Source organism: Delphinus delphis, chromosome 5, assembly GCF_949987515.2.
Source record: "Delphinus delphis chromosome 5, mDelDel1.2, whole genome shotgun sequence".
Taxonomy (NCBI): Eukaryota; Metazoa; Chordata; class Mammalia; order Artiodactyla; family Delphinidae; genus Delphinus; species Delphinus delphis.
The window spans coordinates 113,257,229-113,269,453 of record NC_082687.1 but is presented as its reverse complement, the minus strand read 5'-3'; the positions used below and the strand labels follow the sequence as shown (position 1 = coordinate 113,269,453).

The window sequence follows — 12,225 nt, the reverse complement described above, 5'->3', positions numbered from 1 at the left end:
TCTTAGAGGAAAACATAGGTAGAACACTCTACGACATAAATCACAGCAAGATCCTTTTTGACCCATCTCCTAGAGAAATGGAAATAAAAACAAAAATAAACAAATGGGACCTAATAAAACTTCAAAGCTTTTGCACAGCAATGGTAACTATAAGCAAGACAAAAAGACAACCTTCAGATTGGGAGAAAATATTTGCAAGTGAAGCAACTGACAAAGTATTAATCTCCAAAATATATAAACAGATCATGCAGTTCAATATTAAAAAAAACTAACGACCCAATCAAAACATGGGCAGAAGATCTAAATGGACCTTTCTCCTAAGAAGACATACAGATGGCCAAGAGGCACATGTAAAGCTGCTCAACATCACTAATTAGTAGAGAAATGGAAATCAAAACTACAATGAGGTATCACCTCACACCAGTTAGAATGGGCATCATCAGAAAATCTACAAACAACAAATGCTGAAGCGGGTGTGGAGAAAAGGGAACCCTCTTGCACTGTTTGTGGAAATGTAAATTGATACAGCCATTATGGAGAACAGTATGGAAGTTCCTAAAAAAACTAAAAATAGAACTACCATATGACCCAGCAATCCCAGTACTGGGCAGATACCCAGAGAAAACCATAATTCAAAAAGGCACATGCACCCCAATGTTCATTGCAGTACAATTTACAATAGCCAGGTCATGGAAGCAACCTAAATGCCCATCGACAGATGAATGGATAAAGAAGATGTGGTACATATATACAATGGAATATTACTCAGCCATAAAAAGGAATGAAAGTGGGTCATTTGTAGAGACGTGAACGGACCTAGAGACTGTCACACAGAGTGAAGTAAGTCAGAAAGAGAAAAAGAAATATCATATATTAATGCATGTATGTGGAATCTAGAAAAATGGTACAAATGAACCAGTTTGCAAGGCAGAAATAGAGACACAGATGTAGAGTATGAAAGTATGGACACCAAGGGGGGAAAGTGGAGGCAGGCAGCAGTGCTAATGGTGGGATGAATTTGGAGGTTGGTATTGACATATATACACTAATATGTATAAAATAGATAACTAATAAGAAACTGCTGTATAAAAAATAATAAAATAAAAATTTTAAAAAGAGACAAAAAAAAAGCAAAAAAACAAAAGCAAGCAAAAAAAAAAATTCATGCCAAGTTCAGCTTACTGATTAATTACCAATTGTAATACTATATGTACTTAAGTGTGCATATAAAAAAAAACTACAAAGGCACATTTCTTAAAAAATGGCCAAAAAGGCTATATAATCCTCTTTTGGGATCTTTTTCCCCATAGTTCTAAAGTTCCAAAATTATAGGTTGGCTTTTACTATTAAGTGAAAATACACAAATACTTTCCTATTGACCTGTGAGTAGAGTAATACAAGTCTGTGTGGCTTAATCCTTCCAGAATAACATTTGGTAGGACTATCGATGTTATACTAGGAAATTAAACCCACGTTCTCTCCAGGAGAACATGGAAGAAATATGATAATCCAACGATTCTCTTGGAGCCTACTGGCAAAATTTTAATTTTGACCCCTTCAGACTAGCTTGATCCCATACTAGATTTAAAAGACTAGTCTTCTTAAAAAGTGCTTGTATTTTTGGACAATTCGATCTAAAAACATTATGAAAATTGAATATGTTTGTAAATTTTATTGGCTTCTACTCCCACTTCTGATCTCTTTTGCTGAGCAACCAGTTCTTATGCCAAACTAATCGTCCCCAACTAATCCCTTGTTTCTTCACACTGTAGAAGATGTGTCATATATGCTTGGCAAATCTGCTCTAGAGTTTTGCTCTTTGAAGCGTAGTCTGTGGTCACACATGGCTCACAGAGGAGCAGACTAGAAATGAAGACTCTCAGGCTCCACCTCAGACGTACTGTATCAGAATTCGCACTTTTAAGAGTAACCCTAGATGGCTGGTTTGCACTTTAAAGGTTGAAGAAAACTCCTCTTAGGATCTCTTTGTAATTACTCTTTGGAACAACAGTTCTCAGCCCTAGTTGCACATTAGAATCACCTGGGGAACTTTCAAAATTCCTAGTCCTGTTGCCCAGGGCACACACTTGTCTATAGCAGAATCACTGGACATGGTCCAGGTATCAGTATATTTTAATGATCCCCTGATGATTCCAATGTGCAATGAAGATTGAGACTCTTTAGAGTGAATCAGAATCACCTGGTGATATTCTCAAAACACAGATTCTGGCCCTCAAAGGCCCCGAATTCCTGATTTAGTAGGTAATGGGTGGGATCTAAGATGTACCTTGAACAAGTTCCAAGTTGCTGTTGCTGCTACTCTGGTAGCCATGCTTTGAGAAATACGAAATTAGAGGATGTGACTCAGAGGGGAAAATTTCAAAAACTGTTGCCAAGGAAAAAGTACTCCCTCTCCAGCCTATCTCCTCCTATTCCTTATAAATAAATTGATGAATTCAATATTTATGAGCCTTCTGACACCCTGAACTTCTTTACTCTGAAACCCATATCTTTACTGTTCTTCAGAAACCCAATCACTGAGCCGCATCATGGCTATTTTTTTCAGCACCCAGAACAGTTCCACCAAAAAAAAGTCAGACTTCATACTAGATAGATACACTTGAACACAACCCAAGAAATACTGACAGCATATTCTTCTTTCCGGATTTTTTCATCCCAATAAATGACATCACCGTTTACCTCAACTATGTGATCTATTATGTCCCAGAGTCATCTCTGATTCTCTTTTCTCTTTTACATTATGTCCAATATGCCAACAAGTTCTACTGATCATTTCCCTGTAACACCCTTAATCATATCTTCTCTTTTCCCTATTTACCGAGAGCAATCATCTTAGTCTCTGTTTCCTCACAGATGGTTGTGTCTTCCCCATCCTCATCCACTCAGGCACCAACTGAATTGTTAAAATACAAACTGCTTGTCACACACAAATCTTGCTTCCACAATTTAAAAGTGCCAATATTTCTCCATTACACATAAAATAAAATCCAAAATAAATAGGGCATTTAGAATACTTCCACAATCTTATCTTCTCCCTCAGTACACCTTTCCAATCTATCTCCCACAACTTTTCTTCATAAGTCTGCTGAATTCCCAAACCCACTGAATCTCTCATGATTCCATAAACATGCTATTTCTTTCCATTATTTTACATATATATATATCAAATAGGATATGTAATATATATTCTATGTAGTTCTATATAATTCTATAATATATAACTAGAAACCAACTCTTCACTGTTGTTTTAAAATACAATTCAGTCTTTAAGACTCAGGTCTCATATTTCCTCAAATTCAAAGTCTTCCTCAATACACTTGAGTAGAAAAATAACTTATTCCATTTTACCATTTAGTATTTTCCTATTGATAGTTTTACATCAATATGTCTTTCTGTATTCACAATAGTGTCCCTCACAGCATTTAGCAATATCTGGCTCTCAAAAAAATTGTTGCATTTGTTATTACATAAATGGCAGAAATATCATCAAATAGTAATTCTCTGCCCTTCAATATTGTTACCTTGCCCCACTTCAAACATATACCAAAAAAGATAGACTCAGGGAAAATTCTCTCTTTACTGTAGATACAGAATTCTTTTCCATGAGTTCATATGGATTAGATAATCCTGACGATGCCATTAGCAGTTACTGCAGTTCTCTAAAAGTGTAAGTTCAAAGTCATCAATCAGGTTTCCAAAGCCATATTTTAGCCCATTCCTATAATAAGAAAAGAACTGGGGTAGGAAAATGATGGGGAAACTTTTTTCTCACTAGGTAAAACTATATTCCTGCCACTATGAAACTAATAAAAACGACCATTTATTTTCTGTCCATTTCAAATACAGCTCTTTCACATACATTTTTATACCAACATCGAGATGGAGAGAAAATTTTCCTGTCTTTCCAGTTGAGCAAACTGAGACACAGGGAAACTAAATAATTTCCATGTCATATAATTAGTGACAGGTTTAAGATATAGCTAGTAGTCTGCTTTTTAACACACCAGAAGACTTTACAGCCAATACCTGCTTTCCATTTCAATTACATGTGCAGTCCGGAGCATGCCGAGAGCGTGATAAATGACATGATGTTTGTTATACTATTGAAGTCCAGAACTGGAGGACAAGACTACAGAATTAAACTAAAACCAACTTCATAGAAAGATATTAAACTAGCAAATATTTACACGTTCTAAATTTACAAATTACTAATAGCAATTTAGTAACTGAATTATGCATTTAATATTACTAAATAGTAATTTGGTAGACAAATATATTTCAAGAAGGATAAGTGAATCTTACTTCTTAAAAGGATCATTTGAAGGTCAGCATGAGTCAGAGTAAGAAAAAGACAACACCTTAACTAGTTCAGAAGTTACCCAGCTAATACTGTGATGTAATCACATAAATTAACTCAGAAACAACCAAATTATTCAGAAGATGAGAGGTAAGAATATAAAATATATATAGACAGCTTCATTAAATTTATTATATCCTTCCCTGCCTTAATAAAGACAGTAGATTAAATGTAGTTAAGAATTTACTTGATGACTCAGGGTAATTATTTTATAATTACAGTTCTGTACTACAGTATGGAAACATTCCTTCCCCTCTCCCATCCTTGACTTGGTACTACGTGTAAGCCGTATCTTGCTTTTTGCCAAAAATTCTGGCAGACATCTATGTTGTCCTCATTGCTCCTATGTCTTTTCCTCTTTGACCTGTCACTTGTTATTGCTGTCAGACTTTTTTTTGTTTCTTTGTTATCCCATGGCTCATTTCTATTCTCCAGTTGTAAATTAGGATGGATTTGAGGATTATCAGGAGATCTCAGAAAACCAAACCATAAAACTATCAGAAAAATGCTGTCAAACACAGAAATTTGTTCTTTTCATTTTCACTTGAGAAAATAGTATGGGGACAAAAACCCAGTAAAAGACCGGGATCTGTCCCAGTAAAACAAGGAAGGTCAGTCATGCTGGAAGTAGAATCACAAAGGGACCCTGATCTGACATACAAAAAGCCATCCAGTACTATTCCGAGTATCTTGGACACGGGGAAATAAATGTGACCTTGTAGGTTATTGAGACCTGAGAATTGCCCTGTTGAAGAAAGAAAACAGACTTTAGAGCCTGAGACCAACCCTAAATTTAGGAGTGAATTTTTTAAGGAGCCACTCTCTTTGAAAAGATAAGGATTGTATTCCAGATGAAAGCAAGTCTAGCAAGTCAGTCAGCCCATGCAGGATCTTTTAGAGGTTATAACACGTTTCCTTGCACATCAGCATCCAGTCTTGGGTTTCCTGTCCATCTCCCATATCAGTATTTCAGATTAAAATTCCCTCTGATGAGCATGAAACTTTCACTGAGTCTGTAACCTTTGTTCTTGGTTCAGTTATGAGAAATCATGGCAGAGGGCAGTAAAGAGAAGTGGGACTTTCCCTATACGACAGTCACAGTAATAATGGGAGGATAGTGGCACTGGTGTTTTGAGAGGTTAATCACAGTGAAGCACCCAGACAGCCCTGAGAGTGGCAGGGAGAAGAAGGCAGTGTGGAGAAGCAACTGCCACTTGGTTTGAAAGGCATGAGTGAAATACGCTTTTTTTACTTCTTACTGTACCACAGAAAGATGACCCTTAAATAGGAGAGGTCACAAGTTACAATTTGAATGATAATAAATAGACTTTATAACTACTGTTTATTTCATTAATTTCACTTACAGTGCTTTCCTGATTTGTTCAAGATCACTTCAGAAGTCTGAGGTTGCTGTAAAGCGCTTATAAGTTTAGTGGTCACTTTAAGCACCAGTATCGTCACGTACGTTTGCCAAAGCTAAGTAGAAGATAAAAATCTGGGGGTGCTCTGGAAAGTGAGTGTGTGCTGCCCTGGATCCACACAGTTAATAACCACACACATACACACACACACATACACATACACACACACACACACACAAACATGGACTCCAGAAAGAAAGAAAGAGTACGCAGTCTGCGCTGTAAATCATTTTCCTATTTTTATAATATGCACATTTAGATATTTTGCTGCTCTAAATTATCCTGATCTGTTAAAGGCATACATCATGTTCTTCTCAAGCAAGTTGTTGTAAGAAATACTTAAATGTCTGAGGTGGATTACAGTACATTAGAGGTATATTTTAAGATCATATTTTTCTTTGGGAGCTTTCACACTCTATTAGAGAAGGTGCTATTAATCATTAACTAGGATGAATTGAAGAGCCATACTGAAATTGCAACACAAGGATTAGGTCTCTACTGGAAATTAGAAGATAGAGTAAGAAATTGTAATTAATCAGCCCCCAATTTTTGGTATCTCTGAATATGTATCTTTCTGAACCAAACTTCAGAATGGAGTGTTGCTGTTTTGTGTCAATAGCTGTGCTGTCTAATATTGGTAGCCACTAACCATATGTGGACATTTGAATACAAGTTTAAGTTAACTGCAGTTAAATAAATAAAAATTGTGTCCCTCAGTTACACTAACCATGTTTCAGGTGCCCAACAGTCATGTTTGGCCTAGTGGCTACCATATTGAATACAGATGTAGAACATGTCCATCATCTCAGGAAGTTCTATTGAATAGTGCTGGTGTATAGGATGATTTTCCTTTTTTCCTTCTACATCACCCAGGTACACATTAAAATGTAAGCCATTATGCCAACATTTGAGAATGGCATACCCCAATATGCTGGCTAGCTAAAATGGAAGACAGTTTATGATACAAACACATCTTTTTTTCCACCTTTTCTTTCCTGGACTTAAGATACAGTAAGGTTTAAATGCTTTCAGAATTTGTTCAGTCCTCACGGTTAGCTAGGTTGAGTATACCCTTGAAAAAGGAAATCCAGTTGCTGATTTTCCCCATACACTGGGATATTATTTATTGGATTCAGCCTTGGGGTATGATAATATACAATTTGGGAAATAAAATGAAAGAAAACTGCAGTCCCCTCCCCTTCCAGGTAACAGGAGAGCAGAGAGACATATACTTGTTTATGGACCATCAAATAGTTCCATGAATTAAAGATCCTTGCACTAAATTCAGGTCTCTTCTGTGAATTCCCAACGGGTATTAAATTTAAATACCTCTCAGGTTCTCACCATAAGGCCATTAGGACAAACATAAGATCTCTGTTGGTATAATTTCCTTTCTCTTCTTCCAGGTAACTGTATTTTGAAAAGGTAATCAAGATTAGGAATTGCCTTCATTCAGGCAGAGATGGGATTTAGTTAAATAGGTATAACCGATTAAGAAATGCTCTATGTATTTGAAGATGAGAAATCTACTAACTGGTCTGAGGCATCACAGTAATGTAATGGATGGTGGACAGACAGGTTCTAATCTGAGTACCAGCCTATTATAGCCACAGAGATGTTGAGATTTTGTGGAGTCTCAGGGTGAGCAAAAGACCACCAAGACTTAGCAGGTTTCTAGGGAGCTGTTAAAAAAAGAAATACACCAGAGGTTTAGCTGTGGATTAGTTGTGCCTTGAGCACTCAACAGTCAGGATTTCTGTCAAGATTTGAAAACAATGCCATCTGATAGTCACTAGCTTGAATTATCAGCAGGTCTTGGAAGCTTTGAACTTTCTGGTGATTATGTGCCCTTTCTCCAGTCTTTTGCCACCATATGTGCTTTTTTTAGTCAGAGTATGTTACATTAACTGGTTTCAGAAGTCTGGGTGACCCGAATATACAACTCTAATGTCTCAAATAAAGAACATAGGACTGTAATTGAATACTGCCATGTTGCATACTTGAATACTATGAATATTATGAATACTATGCAGTTACGATTTGACATATGGTTAATATGGTGTGTCTGGATGAGTTACTTAAATATGGTCAAGAACTTAAAAGGAACCCATCCATACAAATCACAATTACTGCTCCTGCTGACAGATTATCTGGGAGGAAATAAAAGGATATCTTAGGGAAGCCAGCTCTGGTGAATCTGTGGCAGAGACCCTGCCTCATATGACCTCTCAGACTGCCTAACATATTGACATCACTTCATGATGATGCTACCAAGTAGAACTTTACCTGGTCCCAAAGAAACTTTTCTTTTTTAGCACAGAAAATCTTCTGAGAAGGGTAAAATGCCCAGTACAATAAGCTAGTAAAAATTACTTCAACTAGATTGTTCTTGTACAAAGACCTTGCCCGTATCATCTAAACAATGGGTGGGAAATTAGCTGGAAAACTAATTTGTAGCAAGAGCATTTTATTTATTCTATTGCTCAGAATAGGGAGGTTCTGGGGTATAACTTAGGAGACAGTGACCGGGAGTTGCTGTAGGATTGCTCAGCATATACCATATCTGTGATTTAGCAGGCCCAGAGACCCTGTAAGTTAGCTCAGGGAATCAAGGAATAGAGGGAAACAGATTGTCTTACAAAACAGCCCAACATGTGCTAATATTAGTAAGCACCTTAATCACTTAGCTTTAAAAAAAAAGAGAGTGCCCTATTTAGTGGGAAAAGAACAAACCCATCCTTATATACCATATATATAAGGCCAGTCCATATACTCTATATTTAAACATGTAAAAGTTATAAATTAGAATAACAAATTGTTAAATCAAATTGTTCCCTGTAGACAATTAAATCTTCACAATTAAATTTTTTTAATGTAAATAAAATCATTGTTTTTATATTATTGAAAGTTGGCACAAGAAAATCAAAGACAACTAAATCTTTTTTTGCCCACCTTTTGATGTTCTACTGATGAGCCGACAATGTTTGAATAATAAATGGAACATTGATAATTTATAAATGATTTTGTATTTAGCTCATAAGATTTATTTCTTATCTTACATACATCAAAATCACTATTCTGGGATAAAGAAGATGTGGTGTGTGTGTATATATATATATATATATATATATATATATATATATATATATATATATACACACACACACAATGGAATACTATTCATCCATTAGAAAGAATGAAATAATGCCATTTGCAGCAACATGGATAGAACGAGAGTTTACCATACTAAGTGAAGTCAGAAAGAGAAAGACAAATACCATATGATATCACTTATATGTGGAATCTAAAATATGACACAAATGAACTTATTAACGAAATAGACTCACAGACATAGAGAACAGACTTATGGTTGCTAAGGAAGAGGAGAGGTGGGGGAGGGATGGATTGGGAGTTTGGGATTAGCAGATGCAAATAATTATAAAATGGATAAACAACAAGGTCCTACTATACAGCAAAGGGAACTATATTCAATATCCTATGATAAACCATAATGGAAAAGAACAGGTAATAGAATACATATACTCTATTATATATATAATTGAATCACTTTGCTGTATACCAGAAAGTAACACAACATTGTACATCAACTATACTTCAATAAAAAATAAATTAAAAACAGTTCCTCTTTTCCAGCTGCAAAAAAACCCCATCATTATTCTGTAATAATCAAGATATGCACATAACTTTTTGGCCCTGTGGTAGGCAGAATTCTAAGGTTGGCCCTACAACGTATCCTAGCCCCTAGTGTACCCGGGACTCCCATTTATTGCATTCAACCAAGGGCTAATCTAGCTTTGCTGTGAAGGTATTTTGCAAATGTAATTAAGATCTAGAATCAGTTTACCTTAAAATAGATTCTTTTTTTTTCAGACTAAAATCTAACTTTATTTATACATTTTCAATTAAAATAGAATAGGCATAAACCAAAGAGAAGGAAAAACAAATCAGGATGAAGTGTCACTGTCATTCTGTTTGCAGGGAGGGGTCAGGAAATGGAACAAATGAGCAGGATAGCATTCTAAGACATCCCAGAGCAGCTAGGTTACATGTAAGTGCCAAAACCAGGTATTATCCCACTTAATCTACACATGAAAAAGAAGTCAAAGTTTATCCTATTTAGTACAAGAATTTTTCCATTACATATATAGTGATTCATTTCTCAGAAAGTGACACCAGTAACTTTTAGAGGAAAAGTTTCCATTACACAAGGACTAGAAAATCTCAAATGCAACTAAGCAGCTGTGCTATTGCTCAATATGTACCGTTACACTGCTCTGGGCTAGTGTCCGTTTCAGTTTAACAGAGAACTGCATTTGGGGTTTTAGAAAGGCAGCAATAGTTTGGCTTTTATTCTAGATGCTTAACGTTGTTTGTTAAGGTGACAGTCCAAGCATATTAAGTAAAGGTAGTTAAAACGTAATGATAGTCAATATAGTCTCTTGCAGCCTACATACACTGTATAATAATGCTTACATGGAATGAAACCAGTGTTACTTAATTGGTGTTTTATACAAACAGAACTGAAAGAAAAAAGTAATCATTCTAAATGTACTATGGTAACAGTAAAAATGCACATATACCATAGAACTAAAGTGATATGAACAGCACTACCTGATACCCAGGATCGAAGGTGACTGGTTCCAACAAAGCTGAGCCTGTATCAGTCATCCTAATGACACGGGTTGTAAAAGCATCTGGTTTCCAGTAAAGACACTAGTCTATGAAAGTAAGTCTTTCAACTGTAAAATCAGGATAAGGATACAACTATCTTGAAGTCTGAACAAGATATCAGATCAAACAGTAAGATTCCCCAGCCCTGCTGTAAGACAGGAAGGTCCTCATGCAGCAAATGCTTGCTGGCTCCTAGAAAGCTTCATGTGCATAATAGAAAGGTACGTTGCCAGAGATGTAAACGGGAGAACTTCAGTGAAGTTTCTACTGTGCCGTGACTTCTAAACCTCAGGAATGGTGTGATCCATCAAGCTTTTCATAATGCTTGGTGCCATCCGTTTAATAATATGTTCAAATATAAAAACAGGCATGATTGTAATAGTAACTACATTCCCAGCTGTTGACAGTATGTCTGCGATTTGAGAGCCCTTCAGTCCAATGACATTCTGTCAGTTGACCTCACAGATGTTGTGTTCCGTGAGAAGACCGTTTCCAGCTGCAGAACTATGGATGTGATTTTTCCATTTTTAAAGACAAAGCCAACATGTCCAGTACTGTCCTTATGCATGGTAATTGTCCGTTCAAAGGGCCTGTCACGAATGGTCATAGTAATCTTCTCTACAAAAGCCTGCTTGAGCACCTTGTGTGCTCGGTTGGAGATCCAGCCACCACAGTTCTCCCCGTTGATCTGGAGCACCTGGTCCCCGAATCGCAGACCAACCAGCGAGGATGGAGAATTTGCCTGGATTAGCTGAACAAATATACCATTATCTATGGATTTAAGCCTGAGCCCAATTTTTCCATCTTGATCCTTACACAAAATGACTTCCCGAATCCCTTGCTTAACTTCTGCTCTGTGGATTCCAGTATCATTACCAGTTACAGGAGCCACCATACAGTTCATACTGGAAGCTCTTGCTACCAACTGCCCCTGACTTGGTGCTCCAGGGACCATGGCCATATTTGCACGTATTTCTTCTTCATTTAAACTAAGGTCCATGTACTGAGAGAGCTCCGGATACAGTTTAGGATAGAGATTTCCATCTTGAGAGATGGGAGCAGAAGCTTCAGATAGAATTGCTGGATTGGCAGGGTTTGCAGAAAAGGCAGTTTGAGCTTGCTGTTACATCTCCAGGCAGCTAGCTTTCTGCTCAGGACATAAAAAGTCTTCTAATGGAAATACCCATATAATTTGCTTCTCCTTAAAGAGGTCAGCCTGATGTAGATTGTAGCCCTCTTTATCTTCCAATCCAACATTTGCCAGTATCAACTGCTGCTTTCAAAATAAAAAAAAACCTCTGCTCAAAGTCTACTATGGTTAATTTAAAGTTCAGTTCCATAAAAACTGAATCACCTTGTCTACCTTCAGGTCTTCAAGAGATGGGTACAGAGACATTTTTGCAGGATTTTCCTCCCCATCAAAATCCACCCGTAATTGGCTGCTCTGTGGAAATGGAGATGGGCCCTCTAATTATCTGCTCTTCTGCCAGGTGGCAAGATGCTGAGCTCTGTCAGCAGAGGAAGCTGGAGGCACACGAGGCCTCAGGGACCCACGCGCTGCAGCCACCGCCGGTCACTGGCTCAGACTTCTGAGACCCAGAGAGAGGAGGACGGTGCGCGCCCGAGGACCGCCCGCGCCGCGCGTCCCAGCCTTCCGCCCGTGCCTTCCCCTCACGCCTTCCGTCTCCTAGAGAGATTCTTTGGGTGGGCCCGACCTAATCACATGAGCCCTTT

The 12,225-nt window shown here is 37.3% G+C and overlaps 1 pseudogene; it reads right to left on the bottom strand.

The window, feature by feature from the left end:
* Nucleotides 1–10,772: 10,772 nt before the first annotated feature.
* On the bottom strand, nucleotides 10,773–11,887 carry LOC132425571 (syntenin-1-like; annotated as a pseudogene).
* Nucleotides 11,888–12,225: the final 338 nt, after the last annotated feature.